The sequence below is a fragment of the Galeopterus variegatus genome, unplaced genomic scaffold (genome assembly GCF_000696425.1).
Source record: "Galeopterus variegatus unplaced genomic scaffold, G_variegatus-3.0.2 Scaffold7763, whole genome shotgun sequence".
NCBI lineage: Eukaryota > Metazoa > Chordata > Mammalia > Dermoptera > Cynocephalidae > Galeopterus > Galeopterus variegatus.
The window spans coordinates 29,186-44,036 of NW_007733874.1; positions in this window are offsets into that span (position 1 = coordinate 29,186).

Genomic DNA, 14,851 nt, shown 5'->3' on the forward strand with positions numbered 1-14,851 from the left:
ATGAACTAAATAGCTTGTACAATTCTTTACAAAGTGTCTTGAATTTGATGGAGCTTATGTTGAGAAATACATTTTATATTTTTAATTTTCATCCTTTAATTTTGTTTTTCCACAACCTTTTTGAAGTCCCCTTATACAATCATCTGGTGTTACCTAATTATTATTATTATTTGCAATTATTAGCTTGATTCCAGTGTAGTCAGAAACATACCATGTTTGATTTGATTTCTGTGACATTTGTTGAGACTAGTTTTATGGCTTGGCAAATGGTAATTTCTTAGTAAATCATCCACATATTCTGAAAAAATATGGATATTCAACATGCAGTTGCTTTGTGCAGTTTTCTCTAAATGTCTGTGACATAATAAGAAAATATATTTGATCTCTGTCCTCATTTTCTGACACAGATCTCCTAAAACTCTTGTCTGTGTTTTATTTCATTTTATTTTGAAATAAAGTCAAAGAGAAGTTCTAGAAAATGAAACTTTCATCCCCAAGGGGAAATATTTTGTTGTAGATTTCTGTTTTACTGACACTTCTGAAAGTGTTCATGGCATACACAAAATTAATGAATTTTGCAACTTCATATTATACTGTAAGTTTTGATTCTGTGTGCTTTACCCTTCCCATGACCTTCTTTGAAGACTGTACTAACCTAACCTTAAGTTGGATATGAGTGTATCTTTCCCATAGAAGTTTCAGAGAGTAAGATGCTCTGTGAGATCATTCTCCACTACAAAGTACAATAAAATGCTGGTCTGTCAACTATTCTATGATGCAGAACTCTGATTGCTGCCACCACTATTCTATGGTCCAGAACTCTGATTGCTGCAACATATGCAATACAATAGTAATTCATGTTCATAGTAGTCTGAAATATGAGGTCTTAAGGTGCTTTATGAGCCATCAAACAAGATTGAATTATAATTCAACTATTCTATGATGCAGAACTCTGATTGCTGCCACATATTCAATACAATAATAATTCATGTTCATAGGAGTCTGAAATATGAGGTCTTAAGGTGCTTTATGAGCCATCAAACAAGATTGAATTATAATTCAGCAGAGAATTTACAGGCTTGAAATATATAAATAATAATTTAAGTGAATACTTGATTAATAATTCTACTCTGTCCTCCCTGTTTGCAGATAATATAACATTTAATGAATAAAACTTTCAAGATATGGGTTTGATTTATATGGTGAATTCGCAGAGTGAAAGTTTAAGTTTATTATATGCTCTTAACACCTAGACTTAAACTATTTGCACTGAAATCCAAATTGTGTTCATGAAAGACTTATTCTCACTACTTGATGACAAAACACACTTAGATAGATACAAGGAAATATATTTTGTTAAAAAAATGTTTTCTTACATTCCTCCTCATTTTTATCTCATTGGAATTGCACAAATGCTCTTCATGAATAGAAGACTAATCAGCTGTTGACAGCCAAACAATGTTGAAACATGAAAATAAGAAAAGACTTGCTCAAACGTTCTTGGCCATCTCCCTATCACTATAGTATAATTATCCATTATTTATTTTTCAGATCTTGGATCCATTTAGTTGTACTTTATTTAATACACAAAATTTCATGTTCAGTGTGTTAACACTTTGACCTCATTGAATTGGTTTGTTTAAACACTTTTTAAAAAAATTGTGCACATTTGGCATTATTCCTTCATTTGCATTCTGATTAAACCCAAAGACACACGTATAATGAACACATATCAATTACTTATTTTAATTTATTAAGTTAATATTCATGATTATGATATATGAAGTATATGTATTGAAAAGTGTTTTCTCATTAAAAAATGCAACACCTTAAACTCTGCACATTTTTATCCATGGAACTAAAAATTGCCATGAGCTTTTAGCCTTTTTATATTTAGCTCAATCACCCAAAGCTAATGATGCAGAAATCATCTTAAAAGAAGCTTTTGCTGGAAATTATTCTATGAAATTAGGATCCTTAAATGGAAATTATACTGAACCTGAAATATAAACATCACTTTAATGTTCTTATTTATACTGATTGCACAGTATATGTTATGGAAATAACTCTAGTGTTGCTACAGTAACCACTTTTTTGTTAAACAATGGCAGAAGAATAAAAGTTTCATTGGGAACATTCTTTCTACTGATGTGAAGATGGACCAAGCCCTTCTCTGCTAACCTCAACAGGGGAGCAATTTCAACAATAGCCTAAAAGATTATCTCCACAGGGAAGAGGAAAGGGAGAGAAATGGTCCATGCTTAGCTGATTAGGAAACTTTCTCTTGCAGTGTCCTTACTTAAAGCATTTCAACTTCCTAAAGCAAGAGATGCTATAAACCAGAAAAAAAAAAAAAAAAAACTACTGCCTTGAGATGAAAGTCAAAAAAGAAAAGAGGGCAATAAATTAGTACATTTAGTAAGGAAGCATTTGAAGAAAGAATGTAGAAGACCAAATTAAGCAAAGAAAAAAATTGACTTAGACCCAAGGAAAATGGTACCCACCATCTACTGGTGAATTAAAAAGTTATGACAAAGAGTTTAAGAAAGACAAGTAAAAATCTGAGGCAATCTATGTATAAATAAAAGACATTTAAGGAGTCACTTGATTTATGCCTTGCCTGTCATTCCTGAGAACTGTGGTTCAACTCAAAGTTGAACTGAGTCTAAAAGGAACACAGCAAGGAGGGTAGCAATTAAAGATAGTATTTTTTTGCTTGTATATAAAAAAATGGTCATTCTACACAATCAACCCCCTTTTAATTTGCAATTTGGTTATTTTGCTCAGCCATTATGGGGAGGTAACAGAATTAACCACTGTTCCAACCTAATCAAGTGGTTTAGACTATTGCTTCTTAATGGTCTTTGAATAAGCACCTATAAGCTTGTTAGAAAAGCAGAAGCTCAGATCCCACCACACATGAATGAGAATCTTCAAATTGACAAAGTATCCAGGTTGTTTGTATGTATTATAAAGTTTGAGAAGCATCAGTGTATAACTACAAATTGACCAGTGCTTCCCAAACATGACTGCACGATTAAAATCACCTGGAGAAATTTTTATTGATAGTAATCCCAGGCTCTACAAACTAGAGATTTTGATTCAACTAAGCTGGGATTTAGTTTGGATATAGCCATTTTAAATGCTCACAGCTAAGTGTTTTCAATGACAGCCATAATTATAAGAGGAAAGAATAGAGAACATTGTTTTTCAAAATGTCTGTGTGTAAGAATTATTTGGTCTAGTTGTTAAATAATAGATTGACAGGATCACGTCTGGAAATGCTGATTCATTATTTCTGGATTTGGGGTCATGGGTTTTAGCTTATATTGTGACTCACTCCCCAGGGCAATTCTTATGACCAGACAACTGAATCAGACAACTTTCTGGAGTCTGCCTTTCCAACATAAAATTCCACTCTGGGGGGCTGGCCGGTTAGCTCAATTGGTTAGAGTGTGGTGCTGATAACACCAAGGTCCAGGGTTAGATCCCTGGCAAGCTGCCATAAACAAATAAATAAACAAACAAATAAATAAAAATTCCACTCCAGGGGTTGGTTTTTACTGGTTTTCAGATCCCGGGCAGCATAGTTTTCCACTATAGTCACCTGCTTCCTGTTGGGCTTCTTAGAATCACTACATTTTTAGTCATAATCTTGAAACAGGGCTCATTGGAAAGCCTAACTGTAGTGGATTGAATTATGTCCCCCCAAAACTCACTGAAGTTTGAATTGTTTCCCCCAAGTTTCATGTATTAGAATCTTATTCCCCATTGTGACTTTAAAGGGGGCGGGAAATCTGGTTACGGTAATCAAAAGGAGGAGCCTTGAAGAGGTGATTGGATTATAGGACCATGATGTAGTGAATGGATTAAAAATGGTGGTCAGAGGCTTGGTTCTGAGAGCTTTGAAAAGAGAGTGAATGAGGAGGTTCCTCTCTTTGCTGTCTCTGTTCTTCTCCACCATTTTCACGATGTGATACCCTGCCATCACTGTCACCACCAAGAAGACCTTCACCAGTTGTGCTACCTGGACTTTGGACTTCCTAGCCTTAGAAACTGTAAGCAATCAATTTCATTTTCTTTATTAAATATCCAGTTCACTGTATTTTGTTATAAGCAACAGAAATGGACTAATACACTAACCTTTCAGAAATAGGAGAAGCTCATTTACTCTCAAGTGTAAGTAACCTGTGTAAGCAACCTGGGGAAAAATCATAGCTGATCATCCAATCTCTCTCTCTTTTTTTTTTTTTTTTCCCTTTTTGTCTTTTTTCATGACTGGCAACGGATTGCAACCCGCAGTGTCGCACCCATACCGGACCAGGACTGGCAACGGGATCGCAACCCTTGGTGTTGCGCCCGCACCTCGCTCAGCCAGTGAGCGGCAGGTCTGTATGTGGGATCCGAACCCTCGGCGGGAGTGCCGCTGCGCTCCCAAGTGGTGCACTGTAGCAGTGCGCCACCGGGCCGGCCCCACCAATCTCTTATTTGAGATATGTAAACAAAAACATAAGTAGTATGTGTGTCCCTCTGTTTTCTAGTCCTCAGACTGAGGACAGGACACTCTCCCTGAACAGTGACTCTTCATTGATATCAATAGAATGTGGTGACTTTCCTTGGACCACAGTTTGTCTGCTCACTGATCCTTGATGTTAGGTTTAAGTTCATTGAACCAGGGCAAATTGAAAAACAGAGCTCCAATCTATGCTACCATTAGCATAATCTTAACCTCCTCCCTTTCAAAACTTACAGTGACAGAGGGGTTTTCTCTAACTATTTTTTTCCTCCAAAAATTGACTAACATGAATGAAAGATATCTTATTACCTTGAATTTTTTAAAGCTGAACTTATTTGAAGTGAAAATCATCTTAACTTGTTCGGTATTTTATCCCGCTAAGTGGGACAAAGTTAGTTCTCAAACACCGAAATAAATTGAGAAAAACACGTCTGAGTAGGCAACTGTAATTTATTGTCTTTCCTGAAATTTGTGAATTCCAAACACAATCACATGCTGCTATAAATCTTACCTCCCTTTCCTTAAGGCAAAGTAATCGTACCACTGGTATTTAATAAATTGCCTTAGATAACCCATAAAGCAAATTGGAAAACCAAGAAGCAAATAGCTTAAAACTATTGAAATACCAAACAGATTTATTTTTTGGATAATAGAAATAAGACCAAGACAGAAGACATGGATTATACATGTAGTTTTTAAACTGTCCTCCAACTCCAGATTGTTTGAATACAAGTCAAATCCTCTCATGCTGCCTTTCTTAGTCGCTGCCACTCAGGAAAGGTGAAACCAGGTGACCTGGACTGGGTTAGCTGAGGCTAACACTTGAAGGAAACTGATTATATATGAACACTTCAGTCTTTCATCTGGTACCTTTTCTGGCCAAGTTGCTGTAGGTTAAGGAAAAACTTGGCAAGACTAGGGACATAAACATTTTATTGAATTTATTACTTGTACAACAAAGAAATTCTTTAAAAATTAAATTTTTGGCATAAAAATATAAGATTTCATAAAAATTTCTGTGGTTATTGGACAATGAACCTTTCTGGAGTTTATTAGATTTGCAGAGGTATAAAAATTTGGAGATGAATCGTTCCTTATGTTTTGCCCCCATGTATATAAACAGAGAATGCACTAGATATATATGGAAAAGGAAAAGAAAAATTATTTCCTATCTTAAGCTTCTGAAATTTCATATGTAAATTCATGAAGGAAACATTATTCTAATTATTTTTATTTATTTATTTATTTGTCTATCTATTTATTTATTTATTTATTTACTACAAATATTCATGACATACAAAGCTGATTTTCCCCCCTCCTGCCCAGGATGTGGGGACCAGATTCATACTGGGGGCACACCCATCACCAGAAATTACTTCTGTGCCTTTTGTCCCCTCCCAATTATCTCCCAATCTTCCTCCTCTCCCTCTCTCCCCTCAACTCCAATTTGTAGCCCTAGGAATGTTCCCTCCCTCTGTGGCGCTACTGTGGTCTTTCTTTCCAGACTTCCTTTCTCTCTTAGCTCCCACATATGAGTGAGCACATGCAGTATTTATCCCTCTGTGCTTTTCTTGTTTCGCTCAACAGAAGTTTCTCTGGTTCATCTATGTTGTTGCAAATGGGAATATTTCATTCTTTTTTATGGCAGAGTAGTATTCCATAGTGTATGTATACCAAAGTTTCCTCATCCAATCACCTATTGATGGTCATTTAGGTTGGTTCCATATCTTGGCTATTGTAAACAGAGCTGTAATAAACATGGGAGTGTAGGTATCCCTTCAACATGATGATTTCCATTCCTCTGGATGTATACCCAGAAGAGGGATTGCAAGATCATATGGAAGATCTATCTGTAGTTGTTTGAGAAACTTCCAAATTGTTTTCCAAAGTGGTTGTACTAATTTACAGTCCCACCAACAGTGCTGTAGTGTTCCCTTCTCTCCACACCCTCACCAGCATTTGTTATCCACCATCCTTTTGATTATAGCCAGTCTAACTGGAGTGAGGTGGGATCTCAATGAGGTTTTAATTTGCATTTGCCTGATGACTAGTGATGTTGAACATTTTTTCATGTATCTGCTGGCCATTCGTATGTCTTCCATTGAAAAATGTCTATTCATGGGCCGGCCCGGTGGCGCACTGCTACAGTGCGCCGCTTGAGAGCGCGACGGCGCTCCCGCCGAGGGTTCGGATCCCACATACAGACCGGTTCCCGCTCACTGGCTGAGCGAGGTGCGGGCGCAACACCGAGGGTTGTGATCCCGTTGCCAGTCCTGGTCTGGTACGGCCGTGACACTGAGGGTTGCGATCCATTGCTGGACACGAAAAAAGACAAAAAAAAAGAAAGGAAAAAAAGAAAAATGTCTATTCAGGTCCTTTGCCCATTTTTTAATTGGGTCATATATTTTTTTACTGTATAATTGCTTGAGTTCTATGTATAGTCTGGATATTAGTCCCTTGTTGGATGCATAGTTGGCAAAAATTTTCTCCCACTCTGTAGGTTGTCTTTTCACTCTGTTGATTGTTTCTTTTGATGTGCAGATACTTTTCAGTTTGATATAGTCCCATTTATTCATTTTTTTTCTTTTGCTGCTTGTGCTTTTAGGTTCACGTTCATAAAGCCTGTGCCCTGACTTAATGGCTGAACTGTTTCACCTATATTTCCCCTTAGTAATTTTATAGTTTTGGGCCTTATATCTAGGTCTTTAATCTATTTTGAGTTGATTTTAGTGTATGGTGAAAGATGCATATCTAGTTTCATTCTTCTGCATATGGATATCCAGTTTTCCCAGCACCACTTGTTGAAGAGGCAGTCTTTTCCCCAATGTAGATTTTTGTTGCCTTTGTCTAATATCGGATGGCTATAAGCCTGAGGAGTGATTTCTCGGTTCTCTATTCTACTCCACTCATCTGAATGTCTATTTTTATACCAGTACCATGCTGTTTTGGTTACAACAGCTTTGTGGTATAATTTGAAGTCAGGCAGAGTTATGCCTCTGGCTTTGTTTTTTGTTTTTTTCCTCAGGATTGCTTTGGCTATTTGGGGTCTTTTGTTGTTCCATATGAAAGGTAAGATTGTTTTTTCCATTTCTATGAAGAATACCATTGGTATTCTGATGGGGATTGCATTGAATCTGTAGATCACTTTTGGTAGTATAAACATTTTCACAATGTTAATTATTCCGATCTAAGAGCATGGAATATCTTTCCATCTTTTTGTGTCTTCTTCAATTTCTTTCAGAAGTGGTTTGTAATTCTCATTTTAGAGGTCTTTCACCTCCTTGGTTAAATTGATCCCTAGGTATTGTATTTTTTTTTGGTGACAACTGTAAATGTGCTTACTTTCTTATTTCTCTTTCTGTTAATTCATTATTTGAGTATATAAATGCTACTGATTTGAGAGCATTTATTTTGTATTCTGCAATGTTACTGAAGTTATTAACCAGCTCTAGGAGTTTTTTGATACAGTCTTTAGGTTTTTCTATATATAGTATCATGTCATCTGCAAATAGGGAAAGTTTGACTTCATCTTCTTCAATCTGGATTCTCTTTATTTATATCTCTTGCCTGATTGCTCTAGCTAGCACCTCCAGTACTATGTTGAATAGAAGTGGTAAGAGTGGACATCCTTGTCTTGTTCCTATCCTTAAGTGGAAGGCCTTCAATTTTTCCCCATTCAGAATAATACTGGTGGTGAGCTTGTCATAAATTGCTTTTATTGTGTTAAGATATTTTCCTTCTATAACTAATTTGTTGAGAGTCTTTATCATGAAGGAATGTCAAATTTTGTCAAATGCTTTTTTAGCATCTGTTGAGATAATCATATGGTCTTTGTCCTTGAGCTTGTTGATGTGATGTATCACATTTATTGACTTTCGTATCTTGAACCATCCTTTAATCCCTGGGATGAATCCCACTTGATCATAGTGTATGATTTTTTTAATATGTTGTTGTAATCTAATTGCTAATATTTCGTTGAGGATTTTAGCATCTTGGTTCATCAAGGATATTGGCCTGTAATTTTTTTTTTTGTTATGTCTTCATCTGGTTTTGGTATCAGAGTTATGTTGGCCTCATAGAATTAGTTTGAGGGAGTACCATCTGTTTCAATTGTTTGGAACAGTTTCATGAGAATTGTTATTAACTCCTCTTTAAAAGTTTGATAGAATTCAGCTGTAAAGCCATCCAGATCTGGACTTTTTTTTGTTGGAAGATTGCTAATTACCACTTCAATCTCCTTGCTTGTTATTGGTCTGTTCAAGTTTTCTATCTCTTCTTGGTTCAGTCTTGGTAATTTACATGTGTCTAGAAACTTATCCATATCTTCCAGTTTTTCAAATTTGTTGTCATACAGTTGTTTATAATAGTCCCTAATGATTCTTTGTATTTCTGTTGTGTCAGTTGTAATGTCTCCCTTTTCATTTCTGATTTTTGTTATTTGGGTCTTCGCTCTTTTTTTTTTTTTTTTTTGGTTAATCTAGCTAATGGTGTTATAATTATTGATACCAGCATTTCTTCTAGGGAAGAATTTTTTTTTCTTTAATAAAATACCTTAAGTCACATGAGTGGAAAAGCTTAGGCATAGCCTTGTCTTTTAGAAGACCTTGAAAATTTGCCAGCCCATGGCTCACTTGGGAGAGTGTGGTGCTGACAATACCAAGTCAGGGGTTAAGATCCCCTTACCGGTCATCTTTAAAAAAAAAACACCTTGAAATAAAGAGATTAATTTCCATTGAAATGATTATGAAATTGAGGAAGGAGAGAGAAAAAAGGTGATCTTTGATGTAGGGGAGACTGATACATGGATTCAGCATAATCTGTAAACTGAGTGAGTACAGAACATTAATATATATATATGAACTCAGCTGGTCAGGAGATAAATATGAGAAATATTGTGCCCTTAAAAAATGTTTAAATATTTTAGATATGAGCTTCTGTGGTGTTTGGGCTAATGTCAGAATCCAGCCGACATAGTCGATTGTAGAGCTACTAATCCTGTTCGTGATGCCAATTGTAAAGCTGTACAACTATGCCAGTTGTTGGGCTCTTTTACCTGCCTGTAATCCTGCCAGTGGGGCCAGTTGTAGCACTCTTAATCCTGCCCATAATCCTGCACTGACTGGGCCAATTGTCGAGCTAGGACTGGTCTGGAGCTCACAGACCCCTCAAGCCCATTACAGACTGGGTCACAAACCCTTCACATGCCAGGCTGGGTCACCAGACCTCTCACACGCAGGTCTGTTGAGCTAGGAACCGTCAAACAGGTCCTTAGAAGCCGTAGGTTGGAAAGCATGGCCACTTGGTGCGGCAACCGCCAGAGGCAGTAAAACACCAGCCAAATCCTGGCGCTGCACAGGCACACCAACTCCGCCCACACACAACCTATTCACAGCAAATGATCGGCAAGATTCTGAACATCTGAGGGGCTCTGACCACTTTCCTATATTTTCCCAACAGCTTCTTAGAAAGCAGTTAACATTGATTCTTACACTTAATGTTCATGCAAAGTGATACTTCATGCCCTGGTATTAGCAAAACAAAACATTACAAAAGAGTACATAAGGAAAAGATCTGAGCAATTATCTAACATGTGATCATCATTTTTTTTTTTCCTTTTTGTCTTTTTCCATGTCCAGCAACGGATCGCAACCCTCAGTGTCGCCCCCGTACCGGACCGGGACCAGCAACGGGATCGCAACCCTCGGTGTTGCTCCCGCGCCTCGCTCAGCCAGTGAGCGGGAACCGGTCTGTATGTGGGATCCGAACCCTCGGCGGGAGCGCCGCCGCGCTTCGCAAGTGGCGCACTATAGCAGTGCGCCACCGGGCCGGCCCGTGATCATCATTTTTAGATAAGAAAAATGAGACCAGAGATGCCAAGTAACTTTCCCAAGATCATATAGTGATAGAGGTTATTTTAAAGCCATATTATCTTTTTTTGCTTTTTAAACTACCAATTAGTAACTACTAATTGATTTTTTTAAGTTGAATACAATAAATGAAAGATTTAATAATTTAAAATCTAAGGAAATATTACCATTAATTTTCTAATTTTGTGAGGTACAGTGGACATAAAAACAGTATACTGGAGGTCTTATTTTGATCTCATTTCTAGTCCCATATCTGCCTATAGCTAAATACCTTTAAACATTTTTTTTAATCCTAAAATACATTATTCAGAATTACCAATGACATACTATTATTAAAAATATCCAATTAGGTAATAAACATAAGAATTATTTGAGAATAAAATGTCTATAGCATATAAACTGTTTGAAAGTGAACAGAAATTAGAGATGTTAGAGTCTCTCGCTCCTGATATTAACAAATTTAATATGTAAAGTAAACTGTCTTTCAAACACAGAAAGCAGCCACCAAATGTGTTTTAGAATTACTTACATGTTCTGTGCTTAAAGGTTATTTGTTGTTGCCTTTTTTATCCTTTGAAGTAGAAATTTGAAGGACAGTTGATGAGGGCCAGGGCTCAGTTTGGCTTTTGATATAAATTTGGATATACAAGTTGAGTATAATCATTAGTGGCTGCACCTTCCTGAGAGGGTGTGTTCAAATCTAAGAGAATTAGATTGAAAAATGTTTTCACAATTTCTATAATAAAACTTGTGGGAGGGCTATGAAAGTTAGGGAACAAGTCTACTAATAAGTGGAAATAAAAAGGCAATTTGTGGATTAACCGCAATTGTCTAAATAAGCATGTGACTTGATATCTGATGCCAATTAATGTGGAACAAGAGTGAAAGATTTCTTGATTTTCCTTAAAAATCAGTGTGATGTGTCTGCTTGAACAGGAATAAGAAAGCTCAAAAGTGTAGACATTTTTATATTTACTCTATATCCCATTTATAAATTATATATTCATAATGTAGTCAAATACAATTGGGGGAAAAAGCCAACTAAATGTGTAAAGCTGGCATACTAAGACAAAATAAAAATAAATATGTATTTAAAATATTTTGAAAGATGGAAGTACTTTGTATACTTTGAACTAACCAGCCTACTGTAAAGCTAATGGATTATATCACAAAGTGTTCATCAATTGTGGAAGAACTGTTCACAGATGAGGAGAAAACTGATTACAAGAAAGAGGTCCTTTCATACTAGTGGTTATTAGGCCATGCATATACAAGGGTACTTCAAAGAATTCATGGAAAAATGGAATTGAAAGATAATACCAATCTTTCCATAAACTTTGTGAAGTACCTTCGTATGTGTCAGTCTTTACCAGGGATATTAAAGAACAGAAACTCATCTTCCTATCAAACATAATACTTGTGATTTGTAATAAAAAAGAAAGCATTCTCAAGAAAATGTTGCCACATGCCTGAGAAAACTTTAAATTACTGTTGACTTGGGTTTCCTTGCAGATTTGAAAACAAGTATATGAGAACTTTTCATTATTTACCAGATAATGAATCTGTGACAGAGAAGTCTGAAACATTTAATCTTTAACAACAGAAATTAGTTAATTAATGAATTTAACCTTTAACTTTAAGGAACAGAAAAACAAATTTCGAGCAGCATCTCTTCAGGAAAAAGGAAATGGGTCACAGCAGTTACTTAATTTTTAAAAAATAGTTTCATATCATTCTTGCTAAGCTCTGATTGCTGTTGTTTATTCCCAACAAACATCTATTAAAAAAAGTGATGTGGCAGCTAAAAGCATGAATATATTTCTAATGTTCAAACATATCCTACTTTAAACAAACAGAAATCCAAATGAAAAGCAGTTCTTTCAAAGAATGACAATATCTTTCTGCTATATAACAATACGGAAATTTAAACCATTAAGAAATGGTTGAATTAGCTTATTCAGTTGCAGGCACAATTTAATCGAGGTCACTTCTTCATAAATTACAGAGACTATTTACATGGCCAATGTGTATTCAAAGGATTAAACAGAGCGTTATATTTGCTGCTGCCAGGCTTAAGGGTATTCACTTAAGTGTAAGAGTGCAGTAAAATAATGTCATTTTTAAGAAATATTTAATTATCCTGTGATTTTATGTTGTATAGGTGACCATCAAGTAAGTGTAAAGTGGCTGTGAACTAATCAATGTAAAAGGAGCAAGAAAAGCCATGTCCTACATGGATGGATTTTTTTTTTTTTTTACCTGCTAGTTAATTTAGGGTTGGTTCAGGATGTTTTAGTGGTCTTTTACACAACTGTAAGGAAAGACATCACATTCCAACAAGAGATTTGGATGGTGTCTTAGCCGATTCTTGCTGCTATACCCAAATGCTACAGACTGGGTAATTTATAAACAACAGCAACATAGTTCTCACAACTCTGGAGGCTGGAAAGTCCAACATCAAGGTGCCAGCAGATTTGGTGTCTGGTGAAGGCTCACTCACTGCTCCCAAGATGGCATCTTGTTACAGCATCTTTACGGAAGATGGAAGGGCAAAGGGGACTAGGACTGTCCCATCAACATCATTTATAAGAGTACTAATTCCATTTATGAGGGCTGAGAGCTCATGACTTAACTACTTCCCTAAAAAATCCCACCTCCTAATGCTATTACATTGGGTAATAGGTTCCAACATATGAATTTTGGAAGGACACTAACATTCAAATCATGGCACATCTCTAATTAATTTATAGAGGTTATTTCAGCATCTTTATTTGTCCACAATTCTTTATGTTACACAATACTTGGGGATACTATATTTATTGGTATAGCCTTCCTTGACAGTCAAATGAAATATTTTACCTTAATAAATCTACAGAGATAAATTCAATTAGCTTTTTGTTTTTACCTCCAAATCACTTCTAAATCTACAGTTTATTAGTCATCTAACCTAACTTCATCAACTCTCTTACCTTTATTTTATATATAGTGGAATTAAAATTATTGGAAATAAATATTTACAAGCCTCCCAGTTAGATGGGTGGAGAAATTTCTGTCCTTATTCTACTTCAAAAAATGTGTCTGTTCATTGCATTTTGTAACAAAAATAATTTGAAGATTATCTTGTTTTGGTGCACAGGATTTATTGATTAATGTGCTGTTAATTGGCATCTTTAATGAGGTTATCCATCTGTGAAGGTGATGTGGCTCCTCATTTATTTAGGTTTTATTTATGTCATTAAATAAAATTGTCTAATTTTTCATAAAGAAGGTCTTATTGATATGTTATTTATATAAAGTAACTTCTAGATTTATTTATATTTTGATTGGGTTGTATTACCTTTTGTATTTGACTATTAATGTTTAAAAATTTTTTTTTTTTGGTTTTTGACTGAATCTATTAAGCTTAACATATTCTTTTACTAATCTTATTAATTTTTAAAACTACTCTTGGATTTTTCTTTTTTTTATTTAGGCAATCCTTTCCCATCCTTGTATTTTTTATTTTTATTTCTTATTTAATATTGCTGCCTAAAACCTCTGCTCCTATCAATATAAAACCATCAATAATGTGCATTATTTTTCTTATTTAAATGGCACAATGGCACTTATTTTCTAAAATGTAAACCTTTATTATATTAGCATAGATTTTTGGTATAAACTTATTATCAAGTTAAAGAAGTTTATTTTACAAGTGTTTTTGTCATGAATAAAGGTAGAGTTTTTATCAGTTTGATTGCATTCATCTATTAAATTGATTGTATGCTTTTTCTCCTTCGATGTGTTAATTAGGTGAATTATACTGATGGTTTTTTAAATCTGGTTCTAAATTATTCTTGCATTCCTGGAATAAACTTTACTTGATCATGGACCTATTATTAGTAGAGACAATGGAAACATTTGTTATTACTTTAAGATTTCTCCCAACTTTTTCATATTTGAAATTGGTTTATAATTCTTTTATACTTGTCCTGTTTGCATATTAAATTTATATTTACCTTATGTGATAAATTGGTAATACACCTTAATTTTTTCTGGAACTTTGTATGAATTAAGGATTATGTATTTCTTAAAAGTTTGATAAAAGTCATATGTGAAGAACGTCTAGTATTTGGGGTATATATGAGCCAAGGATAAATTACAGGTCCAATTTTTTAAATAAGTATTTGCATATTATTTAATAGTCGTTAATATTCTGTACATTCTGTAGTTGTGTATACACTTCTCTAGGAATTTTCCATTTGGTAAAATTTTCAAATTAAGCCCAAAATATTGGCCAATATTACCATATTATTTTCTACTCTATTTATAGGTATATCCTCTTAGTAGTTCCTTATGTATTTTCTTTATTCCATCTTTTGTTTTTGATCTCAGTTTTCTGTAAATCTTTTAAAAATTCTTTAAAAAAAATCATCTTTTACTTTTATGAGCAATTTATATCTTTATTATTTGTTCTCAAATATTTTTGAGT